The following is a 15,929-nucleotide window of genomic DNA, read 5'->3' as shown; positions in this document are numbered from 1 at the left end:
TATACTCTTCTAGAAAACGTATAAAAAATTTAAAGTAGCAGGATTTGAAGCCGCTCTTGTTTAGCGTCCAAGCGCGCTGGCCACAAAACCATACGTTTCTATCGCGTAGAAAATTCGGTGGACAGTGGGAATTTTATGTAACTTCAGGAAATAAACTTTTAATAACCCTAATTCTATTTTTATATTTCTCCCGTTTTTTGAAAAAACAAGGTAATTTGGGTTTTAAAAAAAAAATCGTTCAGGCATCATCTAGCCTTAGTTTTTTAGTGAATAATAATGCTACAATTCATCTAAACTGACATTGTTATCACTTATTGTCAATCGTCAGTGTTTGATCTCTACGTGGTGGGACGCTGTACCTACTCCGCATATACTTGTTTGACAAGGAAGGAAGGGAACCTAACCACGCCCCAACGAATCTTCCAGACATTTTAGTGTTTAGTTGAGTGACACAGCTCAACGCCGCTCTTGTTTGTGTTGTATGAATCAGAAAATGATAATAACTTATTTCCTTGAGTGGGAATCGAACGTCGCGCTTACATATTCTACACATTCCATACAACGATCGGTTGAAACGTGTCGAATTAAAAGGAAATGTCTTAATGGGAACAGAATGTCTTCTTCCTTAACACTAAGTTCCCAGGTTCCGTTTGTTTACCCTGCTATGTGCGGGATACAGCGGACAGAGATTACATGAATGTGAGTCGTTCTACCGGATGAGGATCGAATCCACAACCATTGTCAACTGTCCACTGCGCCACGGTGGCCTTAACCTGAATCAATCATTCTCATAGATATTTCGATAGGTGACCTAGAAATAACTAGAACATTATATATATAAGTTTCGTAACTGAATGTCACGACCCGGGATTTGAACTCGTGGCCCATGCCTTTCCAAATACCTCATATGTAATTGTCAGTCGCCTTATAAAATATATTTTTGTAAACAAATTTCTTAATAGACATTACATTAGATGTTTTTCCTTAACGGATAATAAATCTTCTTTTTTCCCATTCCCGTAGATAATCCGAATCACAACTTTTCACTGGAGGCATTGCATGATGAGCGGCGGAACTCAACGACGCGTTTTATCTCGTTTCCAGAGTCACCACGTTGTCGGTTCTTTTAAATGACATTTTAATAAATTTACATTAATACCAATAGGTCAGTAACTTACATAAATACATATAAACTTAACATTGAAAATTATCATACAAAGATATTTTTATATAATAAATATTATCATAAACGCTTTTCTTCGTCTTTTTATTTTAGCTTTTCACTCAGCTTATGAACACCATAATTCAAAGAATTTAATATCGAGAGATAATTTGGTAATTAGCAAAACATAACGCCGCGTTTCGTCTTTATTTTCACATCAGGAACTTATTTGTGGAGAATATCCAGTAAGTAATAAAAATTAACATACAAACCATCAGTTAATTTAACTTCTCGGTACAATCATAATTAATGATTACTATCTAGATTTTATAATATAATACATGCATTATAATAAAAAAATACATTGACTTTGAACGTGGGAAAATTTTGAAAATGAATTCTTAAAATGTTTAAAGTTTGATCGAAATCCGTTAAGTAATTAGAGCGAAACTAGTTTAGATGTGAGGTTTGTCTATTAATATTTTTTATTTAGACAAAAGAAGTAATTATTATATATTCATGTTATATTCATTGGGTAAAAAGAGAATTTATAGACATTACACTCAATTTTTTTTGGGTAGAATTTTTTTTATGTAATTTCAATATTCAATATTTTTTTTATCTATTAAAATATAATTTGTTTCTATTAAACTTATGTGTGAGTAATGTTTGTAAACATTTCATGTCTTTTACGATTAATTACTGTTTTATCTCGCAAGGTCACAGGTTCATTTAATTACAAAGTGATGTGAAAAACAAACTTCCTATTTCTATTTGTTTATATCATATGTATGTTGGAGGCCAGTGGTACAGTGGCGCAGTGGTACAGTGTCCGACTGTAACTCGGAGAACTACATTTAAGCAAATTTTCTTTAAAAAAAATAAAGTAAAGTTCACATTATAACATAGTTTGTTGTTATATTTTATACAAAAACGTAGTATTAAAAAGCGAAATATCCTAACTAAATTAATTTAGCTTCACGCTGTATCCTGCACATAGCACGGCTGGGGAGAAAGAAACTCGGGAGTCTAGTGTGAAGACACTCCGTTCTCATTATGATATTTCCATTAATAATTTTCCGCCGAATTCTGTAGGCATTGCGTGTTGAGTGGCGGAACTCAACGCCGCCCATTGCCTCGTTATCAGATCCAGAAATATTAAATATTTCATTTCCTCGAGTGGGAATCAAACCCTCAATCCGTTCATTTGGACGTTCACGATTGACAAATTAACGTAAGTAATCTTAATTTCTACTTCTAATACATTTAATATTTATTAATTTAATAAATTACATCAAACACCGTCAATAACAAATTTCACAAAAGATATTGAAAATTTCTAACCAAATTTTGGACTAATTTGAATCTATACATAAGTATATATTTATAAAGCTGAAAAGTATGTCTGGGTGAAGGTATTAATCTCAGTAAATAATCGAAGGAATTAATACAATTGAAAGAATGAATACTTTTTTGTATTGGAATATATACCGAGGAAGACTATATTACATAACTTTGATCGTTTCAATGTGACCCGGTGTCCCTGCGGTCAGAGTCGCCTCCCGCATTTAGAGTGTATCGTGTGTCATACTGAAGCCTTAGTTACTTCCCTTTGGCCCCGCATACGAAGTCCTAGGTTTCACGGTGTATCTCACACATATCAATGGGAACATGGGAAGCTAATGTTAAGATACTCCGTTCCCATTATCACATTTCCGTTCCCTGCTTTGCAACGAATTCCGAAGGATTTGCATTTTGAGTGGGGGAAATCAACGCTTTTAAAGTTAGTCGTTTTATAAAATTAAATAGCAAGTAATAAATATGTTAATTTGTGAAATTAATTAGTATGTGGTAAATTCTATAATCATTTCTTAATTTTCCCTATAAAAAGTTGTATCAAAATCGGTCAGCATTTCCGAGAAGGTTACATACAATTACGTAGAAGAAGTATAATAAACTTGTTTTTTTTACGATCGCGTTATGTAAAATAGATAGATGCTTTTGAAATTACACATCGTAGAATTGTATCACCGTGATAGAGTGCTTGTGTTCTGTGAACGTTATCGTCGGTTCGGTTCTTTATTTTTTTTAATGTCACGCTGTTTACCGCACGTAGCAGCTAGCAGGGGGGTAAAGGGAACCTAGTGTTAAGAGACTTTATTCCTCTTTCAAAGGAAGGTGATTGTTACTAGAGTAATGAAATGAAAATAATAATTCATTTCTCTGAGTGGGAAACAAACTCACAGCTAACGCGTCTACAATCATATAATGATATGTTTATATAATGTATGGGATCACTAAGAGAGGACTTCCTGAAATGTTTACAGGACCGGGAGTCCCTACCGCCGCGTGGTTAACTACACCACTATATACAAAAATAAAAAAAAGAAATTCAAAATCTAGAACAACATCTTAATTACATATAAAATTAACGTTTTTGTACTATTTTTTGTTCATAATTATAATTAAAGTTATTAATATGAATTATTGTATTAATTTTTAAATAACAATTTTAGTTCTCGTAATTTTTGTGGTATTCCCATACTATTTACATTCCGTATCCGGTTGATGTCACACATGTTTTTGTAAAGGTGTCTATATCTATACATATATGTATAAAATTCTTCCGTTACTAATTGATCGACAACGCCGGATGAAAGTACTGGACTTAGAAAGTTGACTTAAGTATAACGGTAGGGTAGCGAGCTAGGGTAGGGAGTGTAGGGGAAGGTCTAAGAGAGGAGAGACTGAAATTTCTACGGTTTACTTAATTAAGAAAGAAATTTTCCACATTACTATTATTTTATTATTTTTACTTCCTTTCTATAAATGGAACAAGAAACATGACTTCAATTTTGCATATTTAAAAATGTTTATAAAGAATTCAAAATACGTTGGTTTTTTAATTTAAAATTTAAGATTTACACTGAAAAAAAATGCAATTCATTTTAATTAATATTTTTTACATACTAGTCGTCACCGTCGACTTTATTTATGTAGATTTTGAGACTACCTATGAAAAATTCCTGTTTTTTCCCGTTGTCACAGAAATTTCGGGCGCTCCTCTCATAGTGCTCCCCTACAGTCCCACTACACTCCCCAGCCTACCTACATGTCGAATTTCAACGTTTCTAATTTCAATCGTTTCGTCTTTGCGTTGTCTGTCTGTCACACGGTAACGGAGGAGTTTCATATATATAATTACTAGCGGCCCGCTCGCGGTTTCACCCGCGTGAACTATGTTATTATTAATTTCTGTCTCCATGGCTACGTCCTAGTGACGTCTATACAAAATTTGAGACTCTTAGCATTTGTAGTAACGAAGTTTCATACAAACTTTCAACCCCAAAAACAACCCCTTAGAAGTCGAATATTGCAAATTCCCGTCTTAGCGAGCACCTACGTCGTATAAATAACTCCTATGCAAAATTTGAGATTCCTAGCATGTGTAGTTTCTGAGATTTTGTGATGAGTGAGTGACCTTTCGATTTTATATATATAGATATGTGTTCAACTTTAATATGCAATAAAACTATTTATTACTTAGTTGAACTACAATATTAATTATTATTAATTATATTAATAAAAGAATCACATTTGTTTGTTTGTTTGTTTATTAGTAAATAATAAGCTAGATATAAAATTTGTTTAAAAATTGAAAAACAAAATTGTATAAAACTTTCACCTGTCGAAAGCTTTTATTTCAGCAATTACAGAAATCAAAATAATAAATAAAATTATTTATAATTATTAATGTTATGTAATTATTTGAAAAATTGAAAATACAAGAACAATATAAAAAAAGAATTGCTTGTTACTTTTTGTGTCAAAATCTTTATTAAAAAGACATCAACGGGCGCATATTTGGAACTCCAAATTTCTTATCTTCTTTTTAAAATTAATTTTATTTATATAAAATAAATAAATATGTAATTTATCATTCAAAAAATCTTACTCTTCGAAATATTTAAATTTAATTTTTTATCTTCAATGTTAAAACACAACAAAAATAAATAACAAAATAATAATTGAATTTGAAATTTCATTTCGAATTTCGAATTTGAAAAACTCTCTTATCATCTTAGTTGTAAGTAATAATTAATAAAAATAATGAAAAGACTTACGATAAGTACTACGTGTATATATCAATAATAATATAATATAATTAAAGAAAATTAATTAATTAAAAAAAAAGAAAAGTGTACGGACCAAGTGTCTGTAGTGTTTAATAGTATAATTAATAATAAAAATAAACTCACTTGCAGAAACACTACACTGCACAAACACACACGCCTTCACTGACGATCAGTTATGAAATAAGGTACATATCAGCTCGTCCCATTCTTATATACTTGTGTTTTGTAATCTGACCTTTAAACACGATGGACTTAAAGTCAGGCTTATGTTAGCTTTATAAAATGGTTTTTTTTTGCTTCACGCTGTATCCCGCAAGTAGCTGGGTCGACAAAAGGAAGCTAGTGTTAAGACACTCAGTTCCCCATTTCCCCAGGATTCTGGAGGCATTGCGTGTTGCTTGGTGAAACTCAACGCCGCACTTTGTAATATGATTTTGTTTTTGAGTTTCAACTCTATATTTTAGTTAATTAGTCAGTCAGTTTAGCTTTATGAAAAATGGTTTTTATAGTAGTGACTCTATATTTTCAGTCGGTCGGTCAGTAATAATTCTAGTTCTTCCATATAGTTCTTTGAGTTGTTTGTAGTGTAGTCAGCTAGTTTTTTTTAGTAACTCTGCTTTATAGTTTAGGTAATTCTTACCCACCATCATATAAAACTATATGGGCAACTCAAGGCCACAAATGTTATTTTTCATAAAATAACCTACGGCGTTGAGTTCCGCAATTTTTTTTAAAATTGGAAGCTAGGAACACTAAGTTCTCCCTTCTTACCTTAGAAGGTTGCGAGCATTAAATTATATTGGCTGGTTTACATTCATCACTTTTCTTTACACTAAAGGATAAAATCAGATTCTTCTTTTAGATTCACGCTGTATCCTGTACATAGTGAGGAAGAGATAACCTGGTGATAAGATACCTACTCCACTCCCACTTTGCGTTTAATAAAATAAAAGAACTCCGCGCTTTGTCGTGTCGTGTCTTTGTCGTGTCATTTCCTTGCTCTGGTAGCGAGCAAAGTGCAGCGTTAAGTTCCGCCACTTAACACGCAATGCCTCCAGAATTCCTCGTGAAGTGTTTTGAGGTTAGGTTGGGTTAAGAGTTAGTAAGGTAAGAGTTTTCTCGTACGTATACAATATAAACAGAAATTAATCAAAAGTGATCTAATATCTCTAACTTGTATATAAATAGTTAGTGTAAATAGTTGTAGATATAGAATTTTAAACACATCAGATATATGTATGTGTGTACGTAGGTTTATCTAAAGGAGCGCGATTTGAATATTTATTAAAGATTTAAGGCTTAATAAACAGACGGTATTTGTACTGTGGCTAGTATAGGATTCATATATATTTTCTTTAATTTTATGCTGTATTTCGCATATAGCAGGGTATGCAGAGGGAACCCGGAAACCTAGTTTTAAGACCGTTCCCATTAAGACATTTCCGTTTTTCTCTTTGTCAAATTCTGGAGGTATTGCGTGTTTATTAGTAGAATTCTCTTTTAATATGCATTGTGAATTCAGAGAGACAATGAAATTTTGTTATTCAAAATTGGAATTAGTATTTTTTTAAGGTTCAGCCACTGTCAAAGTAGGTAGAGGGAACCTAGTCGGGAACAAGGTGTCTTTAAACCATATATCCTGTTATATGCGGGACATAGCGGGAGGATTAAAAAAAAAGAAATCAATTTATTGAACTCTACATAAGTATTTAAAATTCTCTAACACTTTATAGGATTCTTCCATTACATAGATTACAATAGGAGCGCATTCAAATCCAGCTAAAATAGTTCATTTTATTCGAATATACACCTTCTGAAATTTCTTTTTATTTAATCTTTCAGTAAATTTTAACTGACAAATTAACCCAATGATTAAAATTGAAGTTAACACGTTTTGTAGAGTGTCTTTGATACATGACTAATGAATTAGAAAGCACGCTTAGGGTTCCCACTTTACATAATTTACATATATATTTTAAGTTTTGTTGCTAAATGGCATACAATGGCCGTAGCATTCCAATTTCACATTTGTGCTGTTTAGCGGTGGCGGTAGTTAACACCGCTTTAATCTTATAAAATGGAAGAATTGAAAATAATACAAATATAATAAATAGAGGCCAGTTGTGGCGCACGGGCTGTACTGTAACTGGCGGAGTACGGTTCCGCCATTCAGCAGCATACCTCTAGAATCTTTATCTTTGCATAGTTCTTCACAGGTCGCATGTTTAATAAAAAAATCTTAATACAAATATGCATTATATTTTTTAAATAAAGTCTATTGTCTAGAAAAAAAAAAGGATATGCGTAGGCTTAAGTAGCCTCCGTAGGCGTAGACCTTAAGTTACTTGACTCCATTCTTCTAATAGGGTTATTACGAAACAAGTTTTTTTTATATATTTTATAATCTGTAATCTATAGTGCCTCTATAGTACTAATATTATAAAAGTTTATGAGGATGAATATTTGTTCCACTTAAACGCAAAAATTACTGAATTAGATTTAGATGAAACTTTATAGTAGTATACTAGTACTTTAGACGGCATGTTTATACATCAAAATAACATATAATTTATGTAAACATTTTTGTATAATTTATCTATAATATAACACTAAGTTTAAGCGGGCGAAGCCGCATCTTGGGTTTTTTAATTGGACGTGCTAATATCAGGAACAAGCTTGAATTCTTAATTCTTTTTGTATTAAATTATGGAGGCTACGGTAATTGTTTCGATGTAAATTCTTGATTTAATTAAATTAAATTTGACCAAGAGGGCGAAGCGGCAGATAAATGCTAGTAAACTATTAAAAAGTTTAAAAAACAATAAAGAAAGGAGCTTCTGATAATAAAAAGATATAGTGGGGCGTTAAGTTCCGCATTTCAACGAGTGATATTTTTAAAATTGGTAGGAGAATGGCGAACGTAATGTATTAACAAAATATTTCCTTGCATACGTTGCGGGATAAAGCGGGAAAATAAAAAAAAAATATTTTTTCTTATAACCCTAACTTAAATGACATTCTAGGTCAAAAGTGACTCGGTCATGCTGATAACGATTTTAGTATGTAGGTATGTATGTTGTAAGATTTAATGGATTATGTTGTCTTTATACATAGATAAGGGTGTCACAGGTTCGAATTTCAGTTGAGTGAATTTTATACCAATGGGATAGAATGTGGCGTTGAGTCACTAGAATACACAATATCTCAAAAATGAGAGGAGGTAGGTTCTCTCTGCTTTCATTCCTATATTATTTTGGAAAAATATTATTTTGGATTTTTTTAAGACCATTCCACCTGTCTGTATATATCGTATCTGATCTCGATCTGTAAGTGCCTTAATACAAGGTTCCCTCTACCTACCCTTTTTTGCTAGTGCAAAACTAGTAAGCGCTGGTCGTCGCAGGAAAAACTTAGTGGTTTTACAGTGAAACATGCGGCTGTACTTTACATAATTTGTATAAAAAATAAGTAATAAATATTTGATAGATATGTTTCTTGTAACATTTTAATAAGATCAGGTCTCATATATTAAAATAAAACTATTATACAGCAAGTTGTATGCTATAGTATGAATGTATTTTAGGACCCAGTATGAAATGAAAGTCGTTGGGGATAGCGCCGGACTGGCCTATGTCCACCAGAATGTAGTGTTAAGGACTAGAGCGAAGAAATGAAAATATATTTTTTACTCTGTATCCCGCACAAAGCATGGAAAGGAGAGAGAATCTGGGAACCTACGGTTAAGACACTCCGTTCTCCTTCGATTTCTGAAGACAGACAGACACAGTGTTATCAGAGTGAGAAAATAAAAATATTAAATAATTCATTCCCTCAAATGAAAATCTAATTTATAATCGTCGCAACCAGGGTGGTGGCGACTGTGATGTGTGCCTAACAGCAAGTTTAATGTCAGAATTATTGCCGTAGAAGCATCGACACACATACATACATATGTGGTGGATTAGAGCCTTTATATACATTACTGTTGCTAAGAACATATAATATAACAAAAAAGAATCTACAGATCGAATTCTTTGGGAAGTCCATTTTTTTAAGGAGTTTGGATATTATTACTGCATTCTTTTTATAATAGCTACTAGTATAACGTAGCTGATACTGTGCTTTACTTATTGTAAAGGTTGTGGATTCGAATTCCCACTCAGGGAAAAAATATAATCAATATTTTAATTTGCACACTCTGATAGATAAAGCGCGGCGTTTATTTGCGCCACTCAACATGGAATGTCTACCCTAAAATGCCAGAATGAAAGGAGCATATTTAATATTTTTATAAATATATCCCGTAAAAGTACAATAAAGTAATAAACGTAAAGTGTGGAACTAAGATCCCAAATTTTTACTTAGGGTTTATATATTTTCTTATACAAGTGTGGACCTAGGACACTCCGCCCCATTTAGACACTTTTGTTCTCCACTATCCGCCAAATTCTGGAGGCATTGCGTGTTGAGTAGCAGAACTAAACGTTGCGCTTTGCTTCGTTACTAGAGGGAGCAAATGAAAATATTAAATATTTTATTTCATCGAGTGGGAATCGAACCCACAACCTATCGTGCTAACAGTCGCACCCTTGTACCTCTGCGTCGCGACTGATCTCAACTAACTATGTATATAAGTGCAAAATATCCAAATATAGATAGCTTATAATGCCTTAGGTAACCGTGCTGAACTGTCCTTGACTAAGAATGCGGCGCCTCTGCCTACGCGTGATAGGATCCGGGTTCGATTCCATAATGATGATCCGAGAGAGGTGGATTTTTTCATTTTTTATATGGAACTATTACTTATAATGAAATAGACTATGAACTGTTTTTTTTTGTGAAATATTAGGTATTTTAGATTATTTTTGTTTAGTTCTTTAAATATACAAGTTTGAGTAGTTTATAGTCGCTAGTTAGCTTAGTGGCACAGCGTCCGTATGTAAACACTATGATTGTAAGTTCGATTTCGCTCGCTTTCTCTATTGTATGGGAAAAAGCATGTAGCTGTTTTTTCCTTAAAAATATTTCCTTTATACCTATTATGTAAATAAACGAAGCTCCTGTACTAAGGAAAAATAAAAAAAAATCAATAACATTTTCACGATCGTAGGTCAACGAGAGCGTGGCTTATAAAATTTGAAAAACTTAGACTTAGAGCGTTAGATATCAAATTGATCCTCTAAGGGTTCCGGGTTCCGTTTACTTATTTTGAGGAACAGAATCCTAAAATTGCGTACTGGTGTAAAAGCAGAAACCAGGTCTTATAGGTCTTAGGGTCTTGTTCATGTAAAGTAATTATACGAGTATATGGACGACGTCAATACATTCGTCTTTCTGTCCACTAACGGAACCTTACTATGTTGAAAACAACCAATAAATATGTGTTTATTTATATATAAGTATGTTTATTTAATAGCTAGAATATACTATCTTATACTGCAGATTCGCCCTGAAATGAAAGTCATTAATAATTGTGTATGAAACAGATTCTTGATTTCTGAGATAGCAAATTAGAGAAGCTGAGGTCGTCATGGCGCAGGGGCACAAGCGTGTGACGTATAAACGCGACGGTCGTGGATTTGATTCCCACTCAGAGGTATTAAATGTTGGCAAAGCTCGGCGTTCCAGCATTCGACACGCAATGCCCACATATTCGGCGGAGAGTGGGGAACGGTAATGTCTAACGGGAACAGAGTATCTTAACACTAGGCTACCAGGTTTCCTACAGAGTGATGTGTGACGCAAAGACAGTACATAATACTAACTAACGTATTTGATGAGTAGCATTCGTTGAAAAGGTCGACAGTTCCTTATAATGAATGCTCTGTCAATTGTGGAAGAGATTTATAGTGTAAAGGGCACTATTTACTAATAAAGGACAGAGGTTCGTCGTTGGGCAGACCACAAACGTGCGACTATATAAGTGACGGTTGCGGGTTCGATTCCCACCCGGGGGAGTTACGTAATTTAAAGTGTACACTAACTTTCATATATCATAAAGCCTGTACGTAAAAAAATGTCGTGTAAAATGTAGAGCTTGAATTTTATGTTGAGTGAACACAGATCTCTTATTCTCTTGCTGGTGAACTTGAGAATGTTGCATTACTAAATATTTAACTTGAGTCACATTTCACATTTATTCTGTTAGGAGAGTATATTCATCGAGGAAGGTTATAATGCAGCCGATTTCACTATACCTGCAAGCAGGCAAGGCATCTTGAGATGCCGTTTTAATAATCTATGAATGAAAGAACAAGATCGATCTCAGAGTTGAGAGTCATTTATAACTACGGGTCTTAGTGTCCTACATAACTTATATTTCACCATGCGGGTAAATTACTATTTACTATTGGGAAAAGCTAGTGAGGTCATCAGGATAATATCGAGCAAATAATATTTAGGTGGAAAGTATGAGACGAAAATAATGTGTCACTGAAACCTTCACGTCACTAAGCAAGGTCTTGCAACAGTTCAATTTAAATATTGATATTACATTTTAAAGTATTACTCATCCATTTATTGTCCTATTTCTCTCAGAGATATTATTTAGTGTTTAATGGGCATTAATAATAAATGAAAGACGTGGTAGCACAGTGGGAAACGTGACGGTTGTGACGACGCGACGCGGCGGCTCAATTCCCACTCGGAGGAACAGTTTAAATATAAAAAATCTGTGACTGTAAACGGGACTGGTTGTGGGTTCGATGCCCACTCGAGGAAAGGAAATATTAATTTAAATTTATATTTTCATTTCTTTGCTCTGGTGTCGAGACATAGCGCGGCGTTGGCTATTCAACATACAATGCCTCCATAATTCGGCAGAAAGTGCAGAACAGAATTAAGACATTAGGTTCCTTCTGCCTACCCTTCTGTGTGCGAGATACAGCGTGAACCTGTAACTATCGAAAGTAAAATAATATTTACATTATAGCTGATGCCGTCATGAATCATATGACCGATGACCATGGCATTGTCCAATTCTTTTAAAATGCGGGTAATTTTGGGAAATTCATTGAAGGCTCGACGTTGTGGCATCCGGATAGGCTAAGCTTGAAGGAAAACATTTAGTCGTAAAAACAATCAATACAATAGTGCAATTTTGTATAAAAATTCTAGTATATATTTGTCCTGTAATTTTCAAGTGGTTGATGGAAGGTTGGTGGTTATAATGTTATTAAATTGACGCTGTATCTCGCACATAGCAGGGTAAGCAGAGGGAACATAGTGTTAACACACTCCTTTCCCCACGCACTGCCCGATTTCCAAGAAGTTGTGTATGTTGATGATGAAACTTAACGCCGCGTTTTGTCTACCATAACGGGGAAATGAAAGAAAGAAGGAAATGAAATTGCTTATAAGAATTTCAACACAGGTAGAAAATTAGTGGCCAGCGCGCTTGGAAGGCATTCAAGAAGCGTGTTGAAATTTTTAGGTATTACACGTTTTCTAAGATATTTTTCTTTTATGCATCCTTAGTGCAGAATAACGTCTTGAGAATGTTAAAAACTTAATAAATCATTAAAATTGAGATCCGTGAATCTTACCGGATGTATGGAGGAATGAGGAAAATGTCTTTACTATTAGATTCATAGTAATGTATAATGTTACTTGTTCTAGGTCCTTTATGTGACTTTGATTAGTACCTACTTATATTAAACAGTTCGGACCGTCGCGGCATAAATGTGCGACTGTAAACGCGGCAGGTGTGGGTTCAATTACCAATCGAGGAAATGTAATAATTAATATTCTCCTCTGGTAACGAAGCAAAGCGCGACGATGAGCTTCGCCATTGAACAACCAATGTCTAAGAATTACAAAAAAATGCGAATAGTAGGGAATGGAAGTGTTCTAATGGGAACAGGATGTCTAAAGACCAGGCTGCCAGTTTCCCTCCGCCTAGCCATCTGCTATTTACAGGATACAGGATGAAATTAAAAAATATATAATAATAGTTTTCATTTATATGACAGGAAATACGAAAAGATCGTTTGTGGGTTTTTATAGAATTTGACAATTTTTAACGAATTTTCTAATCGACTAGGACTTAGTCTCATAGCACCGGGTTCCCTCTGGCTACTCTGCAAAACGTACTATAAAAAAAGAATATCCAAATGGAACCAACACCCGTAGAATTATTATGTAACACTTATCCATACTTCCTTTAATCGGCTTAAAGTAATTTTAAATATATATTTAAATTGTTTGTCTTGAAATGAATCAGCGACATTGTTTCATAATTGTCTTACGAAAGTCCTCGTCATAATCGGCTACCTTACTTACGCCTGAATACTCGACGTGGAAAAAACACAAGTTCGAGAGATACAGATAACTTGAAAATAAACAAACAGCAAATAGCGGAGGGTGGAATGATGCAACACTAACTGCATTTTTCAGTAAAAAAAATAAAATAAAAAAGAATGAATCTAACACAGTAGAATTACAAAGAGGCTAAACATTGTAATTCTACTCATATAGTCCTTGTTTAGAAAATTACGTAAAACAGCTTTTAAATTTTTTTTTTCAGTACCTACAATAGGTTAAATAGTGGTAATTACAGGGTTTCTTTTGTCTTTGCAAAAACTTAATAGAGGATCGTGTTCTTTTATTCTAATAAAAAACAAGTGTGTACCTGCTGCTTTGTTCGCGTGGTCAACTGGAAGTGTTCTAAAGTATTGTTTTTAACATTTTTATATTTTTTAGGATTGGCAGAAGGAACTTAGTGTTAAAATGTTAAGACACCCCGTTCCCATTAAGCCACTACTGTTCCCTTTTTTCTTATTAAGTATTTTATTTCAAGGCGAAATCGAACTGTTTACAATCGCACGCTTGTACTAAAGTTCGTACAATAATTATAACCACAACAAAAAATAACTTAAGCTTAAGAAAACAACCAGCTCAATGTTCATTAGGATTAACGGTCGGGATATCCTATTCTTGGATCATTGAATTTACACAAGGAGCCTTGTAACATTTAAATGGGTTAATTAAACGACTGTTAATTTTAAAGATATATTTTTCTTTTGAATTTTATTGCAGTCGGCTCTTTTATATAATATATTTTAATTGTTTAATATGGAGAATCTAGTGTTAAGGAACTCCATTCTCCGCTTACCAGTTGAACTTTGTCTAGTCAGAGGGGGTATAGTCCATTCCTTTAAATAGTAATCGAACCCACAACCATCACGTGCCCTCTAAGATACTGTCCCACTTATAAGTATTTTGTTATGAGAAATCCCATATAACCTTGCCTCCTAGCCTCGTCTAGCGCGTGGGCGCTATTGTAAAACACGTATTAACATTATAATGTATATAATTTAATTTAAAGTGTCAAATTCTTCGTGTCATATGCAAATATGTAACAGAGGTCGCCAGTTCGATATCCGGTGAAGGTTATGCTTTCGTTTTGTTGCATCTTTTTTTTCTAATTGTGGAATAACGAAGTAGTATCTACACATAAACAGGTTGTGGTTCCACAGTTGTTTATTTAAAAAAAATAGATTTTAAGAGATATTAATATTCAAACTCGACAGATTTTATCTCGGTGAAAAGAAGATTTTTAAACATTTTAAGTGAAACAGCGGGATAGACATCAATACAAAATATTTTTTGAAAAACGTCACTGTACTTAAACAATATTGTTTTGGTTTACCATATTGTGTAAGGCAGTTAAGTTTACAGAATATTATACGCAACTTACGAATATATACTTATTTGTATTTCTATGGAACTGTTAGTAACTAATTAAAATCTTAAAGTAACAGGAAAGATTTCTCGCATTATTTGCAATAATCCGTGAAAACGGTAATACCTGTCCGGATCGGGATATTTCATTTATAGGCTAAAATAGGGACAACTGGTAGTGAAGAGCATTTATGTTAGCAGGCTAGCCAGTTCCTCCATTCTTTACTTTAGACAGTGTATGAGGGTTTTGGATACGATTGTCACTCGGTGGAATGAATAAGTTTAATTTCTTCGCTCCGGATTAACAATATTTCGTAAATATTGCAGTGCTTGGGGAATCTAAATATCCTAACACTAGCCACCCTCTGCCTACCCCGCTATATGCGGGATACATTATATGCAGGGATATAAAAAATATCAACGCAGACCTTCTCTCCGGTCAGTCGAGAGGCTGACGCGTCTCGTACGTAACAAATAATTAATTTCTTTGTAAACATGATTGGTTAATTATGAACTAATTGTGTTAACTATGTGACCCATAAACAATGGGTTTCGCAACCCATCGATGCCTTTGTTTTGCTTCTGGAAATGAAAATTATTGTAATTATATAATATGTGTCAATTTTGTTAAGTACTGAGGAAGTCGTGGGTTCATTTTCTATTAAGAAATGTAGTAATGATAAGTAGTAGGGTCATCAGAGACCATCAATGGCGCAGGATGTGACCATAAACGCGACAATGATGGGTTCGAATCCTGAAAATGAACTATATTATATTATCTTTTCATCGCTTTCGTAATAAATCGCGCGGAAGTGTTTTAAGGTCCCCACCTTCCCTCTGTCTACCCTTGTATGTGCGGGATACAGCGTGAAGCGGGAAAAAACTGCTGAACCATCGCAGTATTATTATTATTGGTATATAATGTATAAAAACAGGGAAATCCGTCTCAC

General features: G+C 33.8%; 1 protein-coding gene across 1 annotated transcript in view; it reads right to left on the bottom strand.

Annotated features, from left to right (window-relative positions):
* Positions 1 to 5,504, bottom strand: part of LOC146528167 (uncharacterized) — a 38,231-nt gene extending 32,727 nt beyond the window's left edge. The window contains exon 1 of the mRNA XM_085204593.1: positions 5,422 to 5,504. The gene's annotated coding sequence lies outside the window, so the exon portion shown is untranslated. The remainder of the gene's footprint in view (positions 1 to 5,421) is intronic.
* Positions 5,505 to 15,929: the final 10,425 nt, after the last annotated feature.

Source organism: Heliconius melpomene, chromosome 20, assembly GCF_056956725.1.
Source record: "Heliconius melpomene rosina isolate 202511_hmr_F chromosome 20, ASM5695672v1, whole genome shotgun sequence".
Classification (NCBI taxonomy): Eukaryota; Metazoa; Arthropoda; class Insecta; order Lepidoptera; family Nymphalidae; genus Heliconius; species Heliconius melpomene.
This window is presented reverse-complemented; position numbering and strand designations above follow the sequence as displayed.